The 23,239-nt window shown below is 40.4% G+C and overlaps 1 long non-coding RNA gene across 4 annotated transcripts in view; it reads right to left on the bottom strand.

The window, feature by feature from the left end:
* LOC131194138 (uncharacterized) overlaps nucleotides 1-23,239 on the bottom strand; it is a 58,981-nt gene that overhangs the window by 30,800 nt on the left and 4,942 nt on the right. For 3 of the 4 annotated variants that reach the window (XR_009154110.1, XR_009154107.1, XR_009154108.1), the window contains exons 2-3: nucleotides 21,180-21,499; nucleotides 17,528-17,623 (exon numbers count right to left, since the gene is read on the bottom strand). This is a non-coding gene — a long non-coding RNA (uncharacterized LOC131194138). The remainder of the gene's footprint in view (nucleotides 1-17,527; nucleotides 17,624-21,179; nucleotides 21,500-23,239) is intronic. The other variant, XR_009154109.1, reaches the window with a different exon arrangement.

A 23,239-nucleotide genomic window follows, 5' to 3' on the forward strand; every position in this document is an offset into this window, starting at 1 on the left:
GATTACTTCTACCAACCCATGAAATCAATCTATTATGCTTACCTTGTATACTAAGAAGGCATTATATTGTTACATATTTATGTTTTGACAACACATAGGTTCTTGTTCTTCTGCATAATAAAAAAGCTTTTAACCCCATCTATGAGCAAATCAGGTAAGAAAGAGATGGGTCTTTGACTGTCATGACCATTATCTTCCGTTTTTTAAAATTTCCTCTAATTGTCAGATGGAAGAATATTTTGAATAACTTCAGAGCAGCCTGTAAAATGCCTGTATGAATGAAATCCTCAAATAGGGAAAATATTTTCAGTCTTTAAATTATTGCAGTTATTCAAAATTGACTAACACTTAACACTTTACTATGTGAGCATGGGGAAAAATATTATTAAGGTTTTATGAGGAGAATGATGTAGGTTTTAACGTCTTGGTTTTCCCACATCTTAAAACTACAGACAACTATTCATTCTTAATGTTTCTTTTCTCACTGGTATGCTTTGCTAACCTTTAAAATCTAGCAATCTCTGGGGTGTAGCTATTAAAGCCCTTTTGTTTCTCTGACTTAATTTCTACTGACAAGGATTACATTTAAATAAAATACACAACCCAGACATTCTTCAAAACATGGTCTGAAAGCAATATTGCTGTGCATTGCTGAGAAGAAGGATCCAATTAAAACATGCCACTGTTCTCTGAATAGGAAAAGTACAGCAGTTAAGCATAGACCGTCATGGATAAATATTTATCCCCCAATAATTTTTCATTTCTGAAAATGGATCTTCTCTTCTGCTATTCTTGACAGTCAGAGCATGGGCTTCTGTGAAAATGACAGTTTGAATTGGAAGTAAAAAATTTACATAACGCCTTCTCAGCTAAAGAGCTAAATGGGTGGTCTAGAAAATATAACTTTCTTTCGGCCTTTTTTTTTTTTTTACTTCTTGAGATGGAAATATCATGACTCATTGGTCAATTAATTTGGAAGGCAGACTAAACCCTACAGCAGTGTTTCTCAACTTCGGCAATTTTAAGATGCGTGGACCAACTCCCAGAATTTTCCACCTAGCATGGCTGGCTAGGAAATTTTATGAATTGAAGTCCATGCATCTTAAAGTTGCCAAGGTTGAGAAACACTGGTCTAGAAAGTGAGTGTTGATCCCATGGGTATTCCTCTGATTTGTTGGTATATCTGTTCATTGAACTGAAAGTAGGTGGTCAAGCAAAGGTTGATGAGGTCCACATTCTTATCATATGTTCTTAGTGTATTTGGCTAGATCAGGTGTGTTGTGCAGCATTGCTGCCATGGCTTATTTCACTAGTTCTTGATCAATGGATGTAAAGAGTGCTGTGATATTAAATGAAACCATATTTTCACCTTCTATTTTTAGGTCTTTGATTTTTTTGTAGACCATATAGTGGAGAGTTGATAGAATATTCACTCTGCTCTGTGAAATATCCAAAGTTTTGTATAAATTCTTTGGTTGCATTGTATGTCGAGGTCTCTGGTAACAATACAACAGTACAAAGAGGTTTATCGGGCTTGTGTATTTTGAGGCATCCATAGAATTGTATCATATTACATTACAGAGAAATGTAAACTACTTTTTATCTACCACTGTTCTTCTTTTGTGATGTGACCTTTCTTGGTTAGATTGTTGAAGATTCACTTGATCAGTTTGTCCACTTTCTCTATTGCAGGGGTGTCAAACTCAATTTCATTGAGGGCCACATCAGGGCTGTGGTTGACCTTGAGGGGCCAGGCGGGTGTGGCCGACTGGCTGGGCGTGGCCAACTTGATGGGCATGGTCAGCTTGATGCCACTCACTGAGTGTGGCTGACTGGGTGGGTGTGGCCAGCTTGACACCACTTCCCAAACTCTGGCATGTTTCCTCTTCGCATTGGGTAGACTGAGCCGAAGCCATGCTGGCCCAATGTTTCCTCTTTGCATTGGGTAGACCGGATCAAAGCCATGCTGGCCTGATGTTTCCTCTTTGCATTGGGTAGACTGGGACAAAGCGATGCGGGTAGACTGGGCTGAAGTGACGTGGGCCGGACCCTTACATTTTCCAGGATGGCCCTGTGGGCTGGATCCGACCACATCACAGGCTGAATCCAGCCAGCGGGCCTTGAGTTTGACGCCCCTGTTCTATTGTGTTGATGGGATGTAAGTTTCTTTCTTTTCCAATGATTCTTTAGCTTTTTGTATGTATGCTCTGTCCATGGTAATCACGGTTTGGCCTTTGTCTGCTGGGAGCATGGTGATGGTTTGATCCTTCTTTAGGTTTTGAGAGCTGCTCTGACCTCAGCTTTGAGTTGATTCTGATTTTGGGTTCTTCTGGTATAATTGTCTGCCTTAGGTTTTTATAGGTCTCTGTGGTAAGTCCTATGGTTTTAAATGCTGCCTGTAAAGCTGCAAACAATTTTAACTGATCTTAGCATTATCTGTATTATAACTGAGACCTTTCTGGGGGATATTGTGTTCTGCAGTGGATAGAGGATGACTGGACATCTTTGCTACTCATTTGCTTCTGGGGTTTAGCTTGAGCAGTTTGATTTGTAGTTTTATTTATCTTTTTTCAGCTTGCCTTAGAGATGTAGCCTTTGATGATAGTTGTCAGAATTTGTACGTGTTCTGAGGTCACAGTTTGTTCCAGTTGCTCCTTGAGGTTACCTATAGTGGGCTGGTATTTGTTTAGTCTGAAGTGAGCATCCATTATCATTAATTGTATCACTCTATCAGCCATTTTGTGGATATATTTTCCATCCAGGTGTGCTGTTCGCTTATTTGAGATTTGTATATGACACTGGTAGGCAGGCCATGCTGTTGTCAGCGTTCAGGCAAAAAGAATAGTTGTTTCTTGGTGGAGGTTTGAAGATGTCTGAATGATGCTAGTGATCTTTTAATATGTATGTGTCCTTGCAAGTTAGTGCCTGAATTTTACATTATTCTCCCCAAATGAAATTCCACGGAAGAAGGATTTAAAATATTTTAAAGAGAGGTGTTTTATAATATACAGTGTTTTATAATATATATATAATACAATTGTATATTGTATTGTTTTATCTTGCCTGTACACTGCCCTGAGTCCTTCGGGAGAAGGGCGGTATAAAAATCAAATAAATAAATAAATAAATAAATAAATAAATAAATACAGGTAGAACTCACTTATCTATCATCTCATTTAGCGGTTGTTCAAAGTTATAAGAGTGTAACAAAAAAAACCCACCAACAACTTTGAAACCCATTCTCACTTTTATGACTGTTACAGCATCCCATGATGACAGGATCACCATTCAGGCACTTTGCAACTGGTACACATTTATAGTCACTACGGCATCCCATACTCAATCCCATGATCATTCATGTGCTTCACAACCACCTTGCAGCAAGCAGAGTTAATGGAGAATGCAGAAGCAAAATCGCAAGTCATATGGTCACATGATGTTGCACTTAAAGGGGAAGTGAGGTTGTAAGTCTGTCATGCTTGCATGATTTTTCCACTTAGTGACTCTGGTGCTTAGTGATGGAATTGCCATTGTGGTAGCTCAGTGAGGACCACCAATACTTCATGCAAGCATTTGCAATTCAACAAGCGATGTTTCCTTTGGCTATCAATCATCCCTTAAAGTTTACGGGATGTGGCACATAATAAAGATTTTATTTATTTATTTATTTATTTATTTGATTTTTATACCGCCCTTCTCCCGAAGGACTCAGGGCGGTGTACAGGCAAAATAAAAACAGACAAGACAATATACAGTATAAAATACAAGATTAAAAAACTTATTATAATTAGCCTAAAAATTTAAAATGTATAGAAAACTAAAACCCCATTTAAAATTAGTAATAAAAATTATAAAATCAATAAAATTTAAGCCAGCCCCGCGCGAATGAAAAGATGTGTCTTCAGTTCGCGGCGAAATTTGTATGAGAAAAGTCTAATTTATCGAATTAAATTTACTTCAGTTAAGTATACCTACTTTTGGAAGGCCAAAATCCTGATTTATCTTTTTTTTAGGGGCTTTCACTAAAGCTTAATATAGCTGGTAAACCTGAAGCTGCAATTGAAGCACTTCTTTCAATCATTTTTGAAGCCTGAACGCTCCTCTTATAGCTCTCACTTGGCTATAGTCAAGGATGCTGAAAAACAAGGCCCTCCGTATTCACCAAGACAATGCACAGTCTATCGCAAGATTGAAATCCCATAAACCAGCACTCTCTTTTAACATTCACCCAGTTTAATCCTGAGAATTCCTGGAGAGAGGAATGGTCCAGGTTATCTTCTTACGACCAGACTTTTAGTGATTCCTCTACCAAACCACCTGGTTTTAATCTGCCTTGCTCTATCTGGACGGAATTGAATAGAATTAGATGTGACACTGGAAGAAGTGCCTCTGCTCTGTATTAACAGAGTTGGAAAGATTCTCCTTGTTGCAACTGTGGTGCTAATATGCAAACTATTAAATGTATTATGCAAGACTGCCCAGGACGTGCATTCTGTGGCTCCTTAGAAAAACTGCATGATGCAATGCCAGAGGTGATCCTCAGGACAGCTGAATGGACATCCAGTTATAATAATAATAATAATAATAAATAATAATGTTTTAATTTGTATACCGCCCTTCTCCCGAAGGACTCAGGGCGGTGAACAGGCAAATAAAATACAAACAGAAACATACACCATAATTAAAACAACCCTTAAAAAACTGATTCAAATTAGCCAGAAAATTTAAAATAACCTTACACCCCATAAAAATTACAGAATTTAAAACCCACAATTAAAATTTAAAATTTAGAATTTAAAATCAAGCCATTCCAGCCAAACAGAATAAATAAGTTTTAAGTTCGCGGCTAAAAGTCCCGAGGTCAGGTAGTTGTCGAAGCCTGGGGGGAAGCTCGTTCCACAGGGTAGGCCACTGCTACACCCCCAAAGATGTTTTGTATATAATTATGTGGATTGTGCATATATGGTTACTTGCCTTTGTCGTTGTTGTGGCTCCAGCCCCCCCCATCCCCGGGCCTGACCCCCTGCCAGAGAGTGACTCAGAGAGTGAGGGGGAAGAGCTGTCAGGGCTCCCCTCCCCAGGGCTGGCCTCTCTGGCTCAGCTCCAGGAGCCAAAGGCAGGCCAGGTGGAGGAAGTAATGAGGCCTCTGACTCCTGTATCTCCCCCCACCCAGGCAATGCTCCCAGATCCAGCTGTGGACAATCAGTCCTGCTTAGATCCCACATTTCGTAGACAAGAGAGGTGGGAACAGCAGAAGAAGGGGTGGAGCAGGCCTAGAAAGTGCTGAGTCACGGAGCCACACCCCACAGGGTATAAAAGCAGGAGGGGCTGCTCTACTACTTCGTGACGGACAAATCAAACTGACTGGAGAAAACTTGAGCTGAACTATTTGACTGAGCATTTGGCTTGGATTGCTGTTTTGTTCCTGACTTCCTGGTTTGCTCCGGTAACGAGTTTCTGACATGCCAGCATCCAGGAAAATAAAAGAAAACCTTGGCAGACGCTCGCTGGTTTGCTGCCAGAATTGATAGCTGCCGTGGACTAAATTGTCGGCTAATTGAGTCATTTCATGTGCCCCTCCGGACTGAGGTGGGGGGACAGAACAGTCGTTTCCCCATCATACACTAAATAAATAATAACAACACCTCTTATAGACATATAGACCAGAGGTGGTATTCAGCAGGTTCTGACTAGTTCTGGAGAATCGGTAGCAGAAATTTTGAGTAGTTCGGAGAACCAGTAAATACCACCTCTGACTGGCCCCGCCCCCATCTATTCTCTGCCTCCCGAGTCCCAGCTGATTGGGAGGAAATGGGGATTTTGCAGTAACCTTCCCCTGGAGTGGGGAGGGAATGGAGATTTTACAGTATCCTTCCCCTGCTACGTCCACCAAGCCATGCCCACCAAGCCAAGCCACACCATGCCACACTCAACAAGCTACACCCACAGAACCAATAGTAAAAAAATTTTTGAATCCCACCACTGATGTAGACCCCAAAAAAAGTTAACTCAACTGCTAGATTTTAGTGGCCCAGATGTAGGAATGATAGTAGGAGATAGAGAATCTGGTGGCTTTACGCATTTTGGGCTGTGATTCAACACTTTCTGTATTTATCTAATATTCTTTTATTGGACAAATAAAAGAAAGAAACATTGGCGGGAACGAGGAGCGCAAAGCCCAGTGTCCAGGCTTCCCAGTCAAAAGCGGTGCAGTGGTGAAGATGTCGGACCTTGGAGACTGGTTCCGGAGCATCCTGCTTATTACCTGCTACTGATTTGCAGTTTCCATGGTGGTGCCCCTCTTCGGCAAGCTAGGCCTGATCTTCCCTGTTTACCTCTTCCTGTGGCCCGACACCTTCATCAACGCTTCCAGATCTGGAGGCCAATAACTGCCACATTTTATTTCCCTGTTGGCCCAGGGACAGGCTTTCTATATCTGGTGAATCTCTATTTTTCGCATCAGTATTCACCAGTGGTGGGCTTCAAATAATTTAACAACCGTTTTTTTTTTAAATTTGCATTTATATCCTGCCCTTCTCTGAAGACTCAGGGCAGCTTACACTATGTTAAGCAATAGTCTTCATCCATTTGTATATTATATACAAAGTCAACTTATTGCCTCAACAATCTGGGTCCTCATTTTACCTACTTTATAAAGGATGGAAGGCTGAGTCAACTTTGGGCCTGGTGGGACTTGAACCTGCAGTAATTGCAAGCAGCTGTGTTAATAACAGACTGTCTTAGCAGTCTGAGCCACCAGAGGCCCTGGTGTTAGCCAGTCATTAGGGTTCTCTGCCCTAATGACTGACTGGGCGGGAATAGCCATGGTGGGCATGGCCAGGGGGTGTAACAGGAAACATTCAGCCTCCTACACCCTCCTGGGAGCAAAAACGGGCTGCCGGGGGGGGGTACCGTACCCCCGCACCCCATTTTGGGCCTAGTAGGCCTCCCTGCAGCCTCCTGGGAGCAAAAATGGGATGGGGGGGCTACACCGCACTCCCTGTGCCCTGTTTTGGGCCTAGTAGACCTCCCTGTACTTACCTGAGAGCCAAAACAGGGTGTGTGGGGATTTCTGGAAAGGGCGGGGTGGGTCAGGAAGGGGCCAGACAGCAATTTAGCAACCGGTTTGGCCAAAGTGGTGCGAACTGGTTGATTACCACCACTGGTATTCACCACGTCTGGAAACAGGTGCTTTTGATGGAAGGCCTGCTGACTACATGTTCATGCTGCTGTTTAACTGGACTTGCATAGTTATTACTGGCTTAGCAATGAATATGCAATTGCTGATGATCTCCCTGATCATGTCAGTACTTTACGTTAGGGCCCAGCTGAACAAAGACATGATTGTGTTATTTTGGTTTGGGTTTGGATGAATTTGGCCCTCAGATTATTTAAGTACGCCACTTAAGCTTGCTTAGGAAAAGAAAAATCAAGCTGATCGTTGCTTAAATAGGATTTAGACGTAACAAAATTCAGAACCTCTCAAAATAAGCTATTTCAGTGAGGACTGGTTCTTTTCCATAAGTTGTTACTGTAAAACAACACGGGTGGATTTCTTTGGAAATCATATGACTTCTCTTATGCAAACTATTTTAAGATATCAAGGCCAGGGGCTTGCAAAATAGGAGATGAGCTAAATCCAGCACTCAAGTCAAATAGCATCATGGATAAAGTCAGACCAGAGACAGGTTGTCTGAATTAATTTAAAAGATGACAAGTCAGGTCACAATAATAGCAACACTGGTCAGTTCAGGTCAAAGTAAGTCACTGGCATAATCTTGGCAGACTTTGTAGAGCAGGGGTCTCCAACCTTGGGAACTTTAAGACTTGTGGACTTCAATCCCAGAGTTCCTCAGCCAGCTCTGGGAGTTGAAGTCCACAAGTCTTAACGTTCCCAAGGTTGGAGACCCCTGTGGTAGAGCATCAAAGGTATAAGTACAGAGTAGGCGCAACCTGGCTCAAAAATAGTAACTGTGAGAGGGACCTTGGAGTCCTAGTGGTTGATCACTTGAAGATGAGCCAGCTTGATGGGAGCAGCCAAAAAAGCTAATACAATCCTTAATTGTATAAACAGAGATATAGAATCAGAACCACATGAAGTATTAGTATCACTTTATAAACCTTGGTAAGGCCAAACCTGAAATACTGCAACCAATTTTGGTCATCACGTTACAAAAAAGATGTTGAGAGTTTGGAAAAGGTGCAAAATAGAACAACCAAGATGACTAAAGGCCTGGAGACAAAAACATATTAAGAACAGGCAGGAACTGGGTATGGCTAGTCTAGAGAAAAATAGAAGTGACATGATAGCAGTATTGCAGTATAGGAGGGGCCGCCACAAAGAGGGGGTGAACATATTTTCCAAAGCACCAGAAGGCAAGACAAGAAACAATGGATGGAAACTAATTAAGGAAAGAAGCAACTTGGAATTAAGTAGAAACTTCCTAACAATGAGAACAATTAACCAATGGAACAGCTTGCCTTCAGAAGTTGTAGGTGCTTCATCACTGAAGGCTTTTAAGAAAAGACAGGACAGCCACTTGTCTGAAATGGTATAAATTCTCCTGCTTGAGCAGGGGGTTGGACTAGAAGACCTCCAAGTTCCCTTTCAGCTCTAATCTGATTCATTATCAGGACCCTGGATAGCTCCTGATGCACATTACTAGTTGCATTGTGTCCAAAGATGTTGTTTCAGCAATGAACTGGGGTCAGTTGCAACTTTCAAAACTGCTGGCAGGAATCTCAAAAATCCATTTCCCCAGCCAGTCTAACCATAATTAGATATCTAAAATCTCTCAAGGGACTAATTTATGATTCTACATGTTCATTCTCTTGAATAGTTGTTCTTTAAGTGTATAGTTAATAAGAATACTATTATATACAAGTAAAGAATATTATTATTACTATTATTATGTATATGTAAAATGACCCAGACTGTTTACTAAATACTTATATATGTTAAAGTATAAATAAATAAATAAAAAGAAACTCATATAAGACAGAAGGTGACTATGAAGATTTTAACTCCTCTTGGAGTTCTAGTCAGACATCTCAGTTTAATCTATTTTTCCCCCTTTTACCTGTATTTCAAGAAGTGATGCTAGAATATGCTCTGCAAATTCTGAATATTACAATCCTATGACGAAAAGGATTGGGAAAGAGTAATTCACAATATACTAAGTTAAAATTTATCTATTAATTAAATTTATATGTCACCGCTCTCACTGTTGAAATGACTCTGGGTGACTTAATGAACTAGTTTAGTTATATTTATTTGTTTACTTCAATTTCTATGGGCATCTGTTTGCGCATGACCCTATATTTATATCATTAATATTATTGGTAATTTGGCTAAAATGAACTTTTAAATAGCTTATCTACAAAACTGTCTCCTATTAGTCTCCTGTTGATTTTGAAATTTATTACTATACCAGCTCTCTCTGTTCCCCCCACTTACTCACAGAGCAGGGTTATGCTGAAAAATTAGGACAGCTAATTCAAGACTTCCAAAGACTTTATTTTAATTGGAGTTATATATGACTGTGACTTGAGTAAAGAGGTCAAAATTCAGCCTAAGGCTAACATTTTTTAGTAGAGTGTACAACCTTTAGCATTCAGGTGAGAAGTGTTCATGATAATAAATAACAGTGTGAATCCCTGCTTACCAGTGCTGAAATTTAGCTGGTTCTATCCGGATCACACGATCCTGCCTGGATGTCATCACGTCCCGTTTTTACCCTCTGCGCATGCGCAGAAGGCTCTGTGCATGCGTGGAGGAGATGTGCATGCTCACATTTGCAATCGGTAGCAAAGGTAAGTGAATACCACCACTGCTGCTTACCCAGACTAAAATTTATCACCATACTCATCTTTTATAGAAGCTAAATCTCAATAAGGTGCATATTTTCTAATATGTTGACTTTCAAGGTAGCTTCAAGATTAGAGGTCCTGTCTAATCTTGTGCTAGCATGACTATGTATGTGGTACAACTGGATTTTGGTTGTGCTTGTGGTATACTAGTCAAAATATGTCAAAATTATTAGTACTTACATTACCATTGTCAAGGAATGAAGCATGTTACATGGATATTGCAAAACCCAGTAATCTAGTTTATGCCTTCTGTTTCTCACTAAAAAATGTTAACCTCAATCCTGCAAATTCATGATAGGAAACAGAGACCAATGTCTATGAATAGAATAGAATAGAATAGAATAGAATAGAATAGAATAGAATAGAATAGATTTCTTTATCAGCCAAGTGTGATTGGACACACAAGGAATTTGTCTTTGGTGCATATGCTCTCAGTGTACATAAGGAAAATAAAATACATTCATCAAGAATAAAAAGATACAACACTTAGTGAGAGTCCTAGCAAATCATACTAGGAAACAAGTAAAAACAATATAAATTGAAAGATACAGCAACAAAGTTAGAGTCATAAGTAGAAAAGGAGATAGGAAGGAAGAGAAGAATAATAGTAATACAGTCTTAGTAAATTATTTGACAGTGTTATGGGAATTAGTTGTTAGGCAGAGTGATGGCATTCGGGGAAAAAAAAAACTGTCCTTGTGTCTAATTGTTCTGGTATGCAGTGCCCTACAGCATCTTTTTAAGGGTAGGAGTTGAAACAATTTATGTCTAGGATGTGAGGGGTCTGTAGATATTTTCACAGCCCTCTTTTTGACTATTGCAGTATACAGGTCCTCAATGAGCCTCTATGAGCCGATTAGGTGACAATAATGACGAAGGAAGGATTTGATTTAGAAAGCAAACAGAGTTAAATGTGTCATGGCTCAGGATTCAGATTCTGACCCTGAAGGAGTGTCAGCTTCAGGAGATACCAAACCAGGAATCACTAGAGGCTGATCAAACATAGACTTCATCATAAGAGCTGGAGCTGTCCTATCATGCTCAAAGGTCCCTTCCAGCTGTATGATTCCATAAGGATAACAAATATTCCTCATTTAGCGACTGCCTTATCTGATGATCGTTTGCTGTTATGATGGAGATGAAAAGGTAATATTATGACCAATCCCCACATTTATGGCTTTTGCAGGTCTGTAAAGCAAAGGGAAGCTGCAGTAAGACTGGCAGGGCAGTAGAGGTTTCACTTAGTAGTTGCTTTGCTTCCCGGTCCCAATTGTGATCATTAAATGAGGATTATCTGTAAAAGATAGATAAATCTCCCACCAACATGAATGGAATATGAGGATACGGAAAGGGTTCATGTAAGCTGTTTGGAACAAATTAAAGGAATAATGAGAAGGATGAAAAGGCTGCTTGGCAGAATGAAAAAAAGAAGGCTACAGATGAGAAAACAATATATTAATGGAAATGGTTAGTGCAGGGGTCTGCAAACTTGGCTCCTTTAAGACTTGTGGACTTCAACTTCCAGAGTTCCTCAGCCAGCTTTGCTGGCTGAGCAACTCTGGGAGTTGAAGTCCACAAGTCTTAAAAGAAGCAAGTTTGCAGATCCCTGGGTTAGTGTAAAGATGAAAATGAGAGAAACATATGACATGCATAAAAAAAATAATTGTTTCAAAAATGCTATTAAAGGAACAATTAAGGGTAAATTAAGACCCTATGGTGGTGCAGTGGTTAAGGATGCAGTATAGCAGGCTAATTCTGCTAACTGCTGGCTGCCAGCAGCTGGATTTTCATCTCCTCAGGGTTGATTCAATCTGCCATCCTTCCAAGGTCAGTAAAATGAGGGCCCAGAGAGTTGAGATGGTTGATAAACCACTTAGAGAGGATTGTAAAGCACTGTGAAATGGTATATAAGTCTAAGTGCTATTGAAAGATGCAGAGAAAATGCAGGGTAATTTGGTTAGAAATTAAAATATAAAATCTGGACGTGAGTGTTGGGTAAACAACAAGCCTTTCATGAAGTGAACAGGACTAACAATAAACAGGATGAAATATTTGATGTGAAGACACTTGATCATTTTTGTCCTAGTACCATATCCTTCTGCAGATGTGTTCACGTGCAACCTTCTTACGAAATTAATTGTGATGAAGGGCTGCAGTGAATGGCATAATAAGCTATAAGGAATCCCAGCATACTTAAAAAGTACCAGGATTTTTGCAGAGAGGCTACTGTCTTTCCATGGTCTATGCTGGAGAACAGCAATATAGCCTCTGAGCCAGTAGTGGGTTTCCCATTCCATCGCTACTGGTTCGCTCGTGGATGCACGAGCGTTTGCGTGCGCATGAAACACTTCTGCACATGTGCAGAGACATTTGGGTGGGTAGGTGGAGCCTCTCGCCACCACCCCTATGGGTTCGCACTATCCGGGGCGAACCGGTAGCAACCCAACAATGTTCTGAGCTCATTGCAGTACAGTCTTTGTACTGGGCTTTAACAAAGCTGAAAGACATTTTTGGAGTGCCTACATATCAAGTTTTACTAATTTATTTTATTTATTTATTTAATCAAATTTTTATACCGCCCTATCTCCCGAAGGACTCAGGGCGGTTTACAGCCAGATAAAAATACAGAAATCATACACAATAAAAACTAATTAAAAAACTTATTTAAATAGGCTAAAATTTAAAATTACAATTAAAATGATAAAACCCCATTACCTAAAAATTAACAACTAACCCCAGTTAAAATTAAGTAAAACTTTTAATCCAGTCCCGCTTGGATAAATAAATGCGTTTTCAGCTCACGGCGAAAAGTCCGAAGATCAGGCACTTGGCTGATACTAATTTGGGCTGGGTGATTCACATTTCCTTTCTAAACATTACATCCTATGCTTGCCTCTGATCAGGTCTGGCAAATAAGGGGCGTGCATAAGAGCACAAAAGTGCCTACTGTTCCTGTCCTATTGTTCCCTTTATTATATCAAATTAATATAGCTAATGCATATTCTTTACATACATACAGAAAACAAATATATATATATATATATATATATATATATATATATATATATATATATATATATATATATATATATATATATATATATATATATATATATATATATATATAGGTCTTTGGTTGTTCGGGTTTTCTCCGTGTAAAATTGGAAGTGTCTTGGCGACGTTTCGATGAAGTCTCATTCGTCATCTTCAGGCTTCAGCTTCGTGCTTCTGGGAGCAATGTGTGATCGCAGCTGTTTCTTCCTTTTAACTGCTAGTGGGGATTTGAACTGATTGGGTGGGAGCTTGGCTGTGCTCTGATTGGATGGGGGGGGGTTTGTGCTCTGATTGGCTGGGGGTGTGTCCTGTGTTGGTGGGGGCTTGTTTGTGCTCAGTTTAGTCTGTGTTGCAGGGGGATTTGAGCTGGTGAGCTGCATAGCTGTTGTTTGGCTTTGTGGTCGTGCTACATGAAGAAAACAAATATATATATTTGTTTTCTGAGGTTTTCACGGGTGTTTGTATATAGGTCTTTGGTTGTTCGGGTTTTCTCCCGTGTAAAATTGGAAGTGTCTTGGCGACGTTTCGACGAAGTCTCATTCATCATCTTCAGGCTTCAGCTTCGTGCTTCTGGGAGCAATGTGTGATCGCAGCTGTTTCTTCCTTTTTAACTGCTAGTGGGGGTTTGAACTGATTGGGTGGGAGCTTGGCTGTGCTCTGATTGGATGGGGTTTTTTTTTTTTTGGTGCTCTGATTGGCTGGGGGTGTGTCCTCTTTGGGTGGGGGCTTGGTTGTGCTCAGATTAGTCTGAGCTGCAGGGGGATTTGAGCTGGTGAGCTGCATAGCTGTTGTTTGGCTTCGTGTTCGTGGTCGTGCTACATCTTCATAGTGGGTGTCAGTCTGCTGCATGTATGGATTGGAGGGGTTTGAAATGGTTAATGTTGCAGCTGCGGTCTGGCTTCTGGTCCTTGGTCGTGCTTCATGATCAGTGTGGGTTTGGGTCTGCTTTCTGGGTGGATGTGTGGTGGTGACATCCTGTGTGGACCTCGTGAGTGTGGGTCTGGTGTCATTCCTCTTGTTAGGGACACGTTTGTCAATAAGGGCAGGTTTCCAAATGGCTGGTAGGCGGGAGGTATCATCTCGTTTGTTCATGCTGTGTGGGCGTTTTTCTATCTCGATGGCTTCTCTGATTATTCTGTTGTTAAAGTGTTCAGTTTTGGCGATAGTTTCCTGTGACTTTAAGGTGTTGGACCAGGGAAGAAGTTGGTTCCTCTTTTTTGACTGAGTTCTTGTGTTCTTCAATGCGTGCACTTATTCTTCTGTTGGTTTGTCCGATGTATGTGGTGGGGCAGGCGGTGCATGGGATTTCATATACTCCTTGATTTTCTAACTCAATTTTGTCTTTGGGGTTTCTTAAGATGGTGGATATTTTTTGGTTTGTGCAGAATGTTGTCTTGATGTTGTGTTTGTGGAGGATCTTGCTGATTCTGTCTGTGGTGCCTTTTATATATGGGAGGAGGGCTGTGCCGTTTTCTTGTTCTCTGTCTTGGATTTTAGTAGGGGGTTCTTTTTGGATTAGTTTGGTAATCTTATTTCTCTGGAATCCATTGGATGTCGCCAAGACACTTCCAATTTTACGCGGGAGAAAACCCGAATAACCAAAGATCTACACACACACACACACACACACACACACACACACACACATATATATATATATACATACATACATACATATATATATATATATATATATATATATATATATATATATATATACATACATACATACATACATATATATATATATATATATATATATATATATATATATATATTTCATGATAGGTTTTTACTTACGACAATGTTTATGTATACTGTTATGACAAAATTAAATTAAAAAAAATCTTCTACGGATTTTTTTTGTGTGTGTGTGTGGGTGTCTGGGATGGAGTCCTTAAAGAAAAAACATGAAATGAAAAACTGCGCTATATGATGAAAACTGCGCTATATAATATATAAAATGAAATGGGCTTTTGAAGGTCTGCATCTCCTTAGGTAGAAGGAGAATATTAAGGTTTCTGAAAATGTACTGGTCTCAACTGAAGCACACAAATCACATCTTTTTTACTATCTCTTATCAGGATGGCAATGATAAATGGAAAGGAAATAAGAAACAGGTATAAGCTGGTTGTTGAACGAAACCTGGACATGACTAAGTCAGACCTGAAGCTGATATTTCATCTAAAGGCGCCTGGGGGTTCCATCCAGACATCCTCTTATCACCAGGTTCATACTGCTGGAACAGGCTACATCAGTTGTGGCATGTTTAAATATCTGCACACTAAAAATAGCTACTGAGGATGTAACCCCAGAGCATCTTGCAACAGCCTTGAAATTAGGCCAATGCTGGAACTAAGAAGCATGGAAATGAGGGAGCATTAAGGGATACCCCAGAGAATGACAAAACAAATTTGCTGGGAAGATCTGTAGTTGCAGAATTTACACCTTGAGAACTGACTTTGGTTGCCAGTAGGCTTCTAGACTCGAGTCAAGGTGTTGGCTATCACTTCCAATACCTTCTGCCTTGTAGCATCAGAATTAGTGGTGGGATTCAGCCGGTTTGCACCAGTTCAGGTGAACCGGTTGTTAAATTCCATCCCCACTCCGCACTATCAAAGTGAATCCTGGGCACTGCGCTGCAATGGAGAAACGGCTAATGGAGCGGCCAGAGAGAGGGAAGCAGAAAGTTGCTTTCCCTCTTTCTTCTCCCTCTTCTCTTCCTTCCCTTGTGCCAACCATTCTGTTGCCCCATTTCTCCATTGCAGCATGGCGCAGCATCCAGGATCCACTTTGATAGCAGGGAGTGGGGTAATTTAACACCTGGTTTGCCCAGGGTGAGCTTGGCCATCCCGGAGGATCGTCCCTCATGTGAGGCAGAGCTGGAAGATGGGGATAGGCCATGCCTCTCACGACAGCCAACCTGTTCCTAGGTGAACCGGTTGTTAAATTATTTGAATCCCACCACTGATCAGGATATACTCACCAATTGTGAGTGCCCCCCCCCTATTCTGATACTAACACTGAAGGAAGGCCTGATATCAGTGATGGGTTTCAAAAATTTTTACTATCGTTTCTGTGGGTGTGGCTTAGTGGGTGTGGTGTGGCTTGGTGGGCATGGAAGAGTACTGTAAAATCTCCATTTCCTTCTGATCAGCTGGGACTTGGGAGGCACAGAATAGATGCGGGCGGGGCCAGTCAGAATTTTTACTACCAGTTCTCCGAAGTACTCAAAATTTCCACTACCTGTTCTCCAGAACTGGTCAGAACCTACTGAAACCCACCTCTGCCTGCTATGTATTCTCCTTCTTCACACAAGATCATGAACTCTAGTTGAAAGGATAGGCCCTCTTGGTAACGGCCCTCACATTATGCAATATGCATACGATTAGAGCTGTGGTGGTGCAGTGGTTAGAATGCAGTACTGAAGGCTAACTCTTCCCATTGCCAGGAGTTTGATCTTGATCGGCTCAAGGTTGACTCAGCCGTCCATTCTTCCGAGGTTGCTAAAATGAGGACCCAGATTGTTGGAGGCAATGTGCTGACTCTGTAAACCGCTTAGAGAGGGCTGCAAAGCACTGTGAAACTGTACAGAAATCTAAGTGCTATTGCTATACGATTATCTTCCCTCCATTTTTCATTCAGGAAGGCTCTTTAAACTGTTTTGTTTCAATGGGAACTTCAGAACCCAGGAAGATTAGGGAGAGATGGTCAAAATTCTTGCGGATTATATTGTTTTAATTACCGACATATTGTTTCCAATTTGTTCTGGTACATTGCCCAGAGTTGATAAATCTTACGGTATAAAGAGAGGGAAGGAGAAGCAGAAAGGAGGAAGAAGGAAATGATGAATCATATTGTGAGAATGATCAGCTACAGAACTGATCCAAGTATTCCTGAAACTCTCTGGCTGTTGAGAAGAACATTAAAGACACGTTAAAGTTTAAAATTTTAAAGGTCTATGTTTATATGGGTTGTTTCAGGATCCCATAATAAGCTTTGGTTCCTTGATGTCACTGGTTAAGCAACTTGTAAGAGATCCAGTGAGGGATGTGGTGGCTCAACGGGCTAAGACGCTGAGCTTGTCGATTGAAAGGTCGGTAGTTCAGCAGTTCGAATCCCTGGTTTTGCCATGTAACGGGGTGAGCTCCTGTTACTTGTCTCACCTTCTGCCAACCTAGCAGTTCTAAAGCATGTAAAAAATGCAAGTAGAAAAAATAGGAACCACCTTTGGTGGGAAGGTAACAGCATTCCATGCACCTTTGGGGTTGAGTCATGCCAGCCACATAACCATGGAGACGTCTTTGGACAGTGCTGGCTCTTCGGCTTTGAAACGGAGATGAGCATGGCCCCCTAAACTCAGGAATGACTAGCACAGATGTGCGAGGGGAACCTTTACCTTACCTTAAGAGATCCAGTAACACATCCTCCTTATAGACTCCAGCGTTTCCCATAATCTTGTGGAAAATGAACTACTGCCATCACAAACTGGACCGGGGAGCAAGTCGAGTTCTCTTACTTCACCACACATATGTTGGATGCCATAGAGCAGAATATATAATTTTAAAAAGACTTTTGGGAGCCATATGAGAATTCAAGTTACCTTAACTTGACTGAAGTTCTGCGAAGCCAGGAAATTAGAAGATTAGCTGACGCCTTCATAGATATGAGATCTCCTCCCCCCCGCATGATTGTTACACTGTAAGTAAAGGAGTATTATTATTATTCTCTTTATTATTATTATTATTTATTATTATTATTATTATTTATTTGATTTTTATACCGCCCTTCTCCCGAAGGACTCAGGGCGGTGTACAGGCAAGATAAAACCAACAATACAATATACAGGTTAAAAAGCAATTTAAAAAACTTATTTAAATTAGCCTGAAAATTAAAATTTACCATAAACTAAAAACCCCATTTAAAAATTAATAAAATTTAACATTAAAATTCCATTTAAGCCAAATCTTTAATTTAGAGGAATACACAGACCACACAGGCACACGTCCAAACACATCTTTCTGTTGAAATTTAAGCTGTATTTTTAAAAGTGATATTTAATGTCCCAAGTGAAAACAATCTGGAGGTCTTTTTTTTTTATCCATCATTAATCATTAATTTTTATTTATTACTAATTCAGGCCTGCCCGATTGCCACTTCCTTTCTTCACAACCTCCCTCTCTACCCTCTACTACTTTCCCATCCTTCATCTCCTTCACTTTACTACTTCCTCTCCTCCTTCTCCACTCCTCCCTTCTTCCACCCTATCTAACCTTCTTATTCCCCTCCTCCTTCTCTACTCTTTCCTACCTACTTTCTTCCCTCCTTCTACTCCTCTTTCCTTTTCTTTCTGAAATGGCAGTCGAGCATCCCCAATATCATTTTAAATTTTAATTTCATATCTTCAAAAATTACTGTACATTAATAATCAATCCATGTATCATTCCCCCCCCCCCTTTCCCACCTCCTCCCCCTTCCCCGCCCAGACTTCCCAGAGTAAATACCGGGTATTATGACCAACAATCACAAGCTAAAGTATACAAAATACTTTACTGGAGGTCTTTATGGTCAGTTTCAAAAAGTAGAGGAGAGCTGCTTGTAGCCACTAAAGATCTCAGCCAGGAGGGTTAAACTCATAGCCCGGGAGCCAGCTCTGGCCCATGGGGTGCTTAGACCTGTCCCGTGGGGCCACCCTGGAAACAGCAATGGACCAGTCCACAGTGCCTCTGCCAGCAAAAATGGAGCTCTGTTTGGTTACAGGAGGCCATCGCAGCTGAAAACGGAGCTCAGGATCCCATTTTCATTGGCACAGTGCTCGGGCCACCACAGGCACCCCTGACACGAGTGACATCGAGCTGGCCACACCCACCCTGGCCCCCCAAGGTCAAACCCAACTCCGATGCAGCCCTTTATGAAGAGTGTTGGTCCTAGAACACTGCCTTGGGGGACACCGCTATTGATTTATGAAATCATCTTTGACACCTGTGGTCTAATCTGTATTAAATGAGCATGTATTTTGATGAATCAAAAGTCTGCTGCTTTGATCTATACCCAGGATCAACCCTGAACAAAGATGACTGATGTTGATGCAGTCAGCTACACACCATTTGCAATCTTTCAGACAACAGATTTGGCCGTGAAAGAACTTGTCATAATTAGTTATGCATTTTTGGGGGATTACTGTAACAAGCTGTATGTAAGCTGTCTTTGAATCTATTTAGAAATTCCAACTGCTTCTGAATTACAGGTACGTGACTTGACACATTTTCATTGACTCTCATCTAGCAGGGCAAGAAATGAGGAGCCGGGATAGATTTCAAAAGTACAGCGAGTTCTTCCCTTGGGGTCAGCCTGGTCATTTTCTACATAGCCTCTTTCTGAGAACAATCACAAGTTATGATCTACAAAAGCTTCTTTCCCATGTTCCCAGAATTCCCCAGCGACCATGGTCATTGATGAAAATTCTAAGAATTTGTTTATTTGTTTATTTGTTTATTTGTTTATTTATTTATTTAGTCAAATATGTATTAAATAATAAATATAAGTATAAGCATGAATTGAATACATAAATGAATACAACTAAAGGGAACATTAGGACAGGGACGGTAGGCACGCTGGTGCTCTTATGCACATCCCTTACAGACGTCTTAGGAATAGGGTGAGGTCAACAGTAGACAGTTTTTGGTTGAAGCTTTGGGGATTATGGGAAGAGACCACAGAGTCTGGTAGTGCATTCCAGGCATTAACAACTCTGTTACTGAAGTCATATTTTCTGCAATCGAGATTGGAGCGGTTCACTTTAAGTTTGACTCTATTGTGTGCTCGTGTATTGTTGTGGTTGAAGCTGAAGTAGTCATTGACAGGAAGGACATTGTGGAATTAAGACCATGGATCTGGAGGGTGTCCAAATAAGAAAAAGTTGTTCTTCATAATTTGAGATCAGGCAATTTAAACCACCAGATTGCTTTACCTCTGTTATTGTTCCCACTGGAAGGCAAAAATGATCTTTATTTAAAGGTAGCCTTTGAAACTAGCTTGTCTGCTTCAGAACATTTTGATTTGACGGCTGATTCCATCTTTGTTTTAAATCTGCGGTATTTTAGCGGATGCATTAGGTTTTAGTTATATTTAATTAAAATAAATTATAGCTTATGTTTTAATTATAGCTATAACCACCGTTAGTGGAAAGTTGGAGTATGAAAAAAAATTCCAGAAACAGTCTCTGTCTCATGCAGAGAAAGATCTCATCTGATTGTCAATGAAAAATTCTCAAGTCATCCAGATAAAGTTGTCTGGAGGTTGAGTCATGGCAATTGGGACTTATTATGTCTTGTTAGCTTGAGATGTTTCACTGCTCACCCAAGCAGTTTCATCAGTCAGAGTAAGTTAATTAGCTAGTTAGGCACCAACCTCAGGGGTTTCCTCCCAAAAATGTGTTCCAATATGTCCCATGTGTTTACTTTGTTTAGAGGGCAGACAGAGTGGCTTTAAAGGATGGGAAGAAGAGATGCTACTAAAAAAATGGTCAGATAAAAGAGGATTGAGTCTAGGCCAGGAATGTAACATGAGTAAACTCCCTATTCTTGTGAAGATAAAGGGAGGGAGGGGGACATTTCATTAGAATTTCAAAATTCTGTTGCAACTACCTTACAATAAATGTAGTTCTGATGTACATGACATTGGACTCCTAGTTTCATCTACCTTGAAGGACTGACATACTCTAGGAAATGTACTCAATGAATAAAGGAAATATTGCTGATCTTTTGAGCCTGACGCCATATTGAAGTATGGCTTCATATTTGCAGAAGTTAGATTCCTGTTTTCTTAAATCTGCTTTCCCAATCACCCTATCTCCCTCCCTCCTTCTCTCAAATGTGCTTATATGCTGCTCCACTCTGAGCAAAACCTGCTTTAATGCATACATGAATTCCTATTATACGTTTTCGACTCACTTGAATAAGCTTAGATTTTGTAAAGTTCAAAGTGGCCCAATTCATCCATTTTGGCCTACCTAGCATTATCATATGTTACCCATTTTGGCCCACCTAGCATTATCATATGTTTTTTTATGATTGCTTTCACTGTATGGTAACCAAAACAGATGGAAAGTAGGGGTTTGGTTTTTTTGGAAGGAAGGAAGCTGAAAATCCCAGGATTAAAAACATCTGATCTCTCCTCAATCAATCTGTTTGAGGAAGGATTACCACAAAAGAAGACACTTAGCATAGGTGTGAAAGCGATGGCTGTGAACTGACCTGACCTGACCAATGCGTACTCAAAGAAAGACTTGTGCCATTTCATCCCTGAGACAATAAGATAATGGCACATGCTTTGCTTATTTGTCATTGGATCAGCAGCCAAGTGGTTCAAATTTCCGTTTCGCTTGATCTTGTAATTTCTCCCTTTGGAAAAATACCAAAGGCTTTAATGAAATGGTGAAGGTGCCCAGGCATGTTCTGTGCTTGATGAACATTTGAAGTTCTCATCTCAGGTATTCTTCTACCTCAATCATCCTGCAGGGCTCCCACAGTCTGCCCCACCTTTTCGTGCCATGCTAGGTCAGATTTTCAAACATCTGGAGAAGAAAAGAAAATATAGGATCAAGGTGGTTATTCCGGAGATATTTCTGAACTCCTGCTTCCCAGCCATTCAGAGATCAAATGATTAATGTCCACCTTCTTTCTACTTCAAGTTGCCAGTAAAGTAATCTGCATCTTCTTGCCCTTCCTAGACAATTCCTAGAAACCGCTTAAGTGGAAAGAAGTAGTAGTTGTTCACATATACCATAACTGGATGAGTCAACCAACATTTTTCAAACGCAAATTTAAATTTTTACAACTAATTGGATATCTCCCATTAAGCCAATTAACAAGCACTTTATGCATTTGTGGGCCTTTCTATTTTGTTTATTAGCGAGGTTCTTTCTCCGCTGCACTTACTTGGCAAATAAGGTGGCTGTTGTTTCTTGAAGGGAGCCATGGAATGGCCTACCACTGCGTAACTGAAATAGACACTATCTTGAGATCAATTTCACCTCCAGGCTAGGGTGCGTGGGATGGTTATCATACCTTTAACATCTAGAATGAATGATCCCTGGGATGATTTTGGAAAATAATTAACTCTCTTGCACTGAAATCAAAGGGTATTTAAATGTGTCTCTGAGACTAGAAAATTGTTCCCAAATTTTGTTTTGTTTTGTTTTTAATATAGGTTCCTAAATAACCTAATCTTGCTTTCTTTCACAAATATGTCAGCTCTTTGGCCAATCCAGTTTCTGAATTAGATGTCAAATGGTGTTGAAGAAGTGTTGTTAGTTCTAAGAAGGGCAGTTTTCACCAGACTGTGGGTTGTTTTGAAAAGTACAACAGGAACATTACACCTTCTCAGAGGTTTGTTCCATCTTCGTCTTCCCTTCTCTGTCCCATCCATCTTTTCTAATGGATTTGGTTTCTAGTCTAGTTTCCTAATCAACTTTCTCATCTTCTTAGGGTCTCAGCATCTGGACCGTACATACTTTTCATTAATCCTTGAACTTGGATATTTAACAGATTAACAGAGTTGGAAAGGACCTTGGAGTTTTTTTGTCCAACTCTATACCATTTCAGACAAATGGTTATCCAATCTCTTCTTAAAAACTTCCAGTGTTGGAGCATTCGCAACTTCTAGAGGCAAGTTGTTCCATTGTTTAATTGTTCTAACTGTCAGGAAATTTCTCCTTAGTTCTAAGTTGCTTCTCTCCTTGATTACCCATTCCACCCATTGCTTCTTGTCCTGCCCTCGGGTTCTTTGGAGAATAGGTTGATTCCCTCTTCTTTGTAGCAACCCCTTAGATATTAGAACACTGCAGCCATTCTTAATTTGTTTTAGCCTTTAGTCTTTGTTGCTCTTCTCTTGACATCTTTTTTATATTGTGACGACCAAAACTGAATACAATATTCCAAGTGTGGTCTTACAAAGGCATTACAAAATGGTACTGACACTTCACATGAACTTGATTCAATACCTCTGTTAATGTAGCCTAGGACTCCGTTGGCTTTTTTGGAAGCTGCATCACACTGCTGGCTCATATTTAAGTGATTGCCCACTAAGACTCCAAAATCATTCTCACACTTACTACTATTGAGCCAGGTACAACTTATTCTATACCTGTGCATTTGTTTTTTCTTGCCCAAATGTAGAACCTTATATTTCCTACCATTGGATTTCATTTTGTTAGCTAGGGCCCAGTGTTCCATTCTATTGAGGTCTTTTGGTAACTTGAGCCTATTTTCTGGAGTGCCTATGGAGCAGTGGTGGGTTGCTACTGGTTCACTGC

Source organism: Ahaetulla prasina, chromosome 3 (genome assembly GCF_028640845.1).
Source record: "Ahaetulla prasina isolate Xishuangbanna chromosome 3, ASM2864084v1, whole genome shotgun sequence".
Lineage (NCBI taxonomy): Eukaryota > Metazoa > Chordata > Lepidosauria > Squamata > Colubridae > Ahaetulla > Ahaetulla prasina.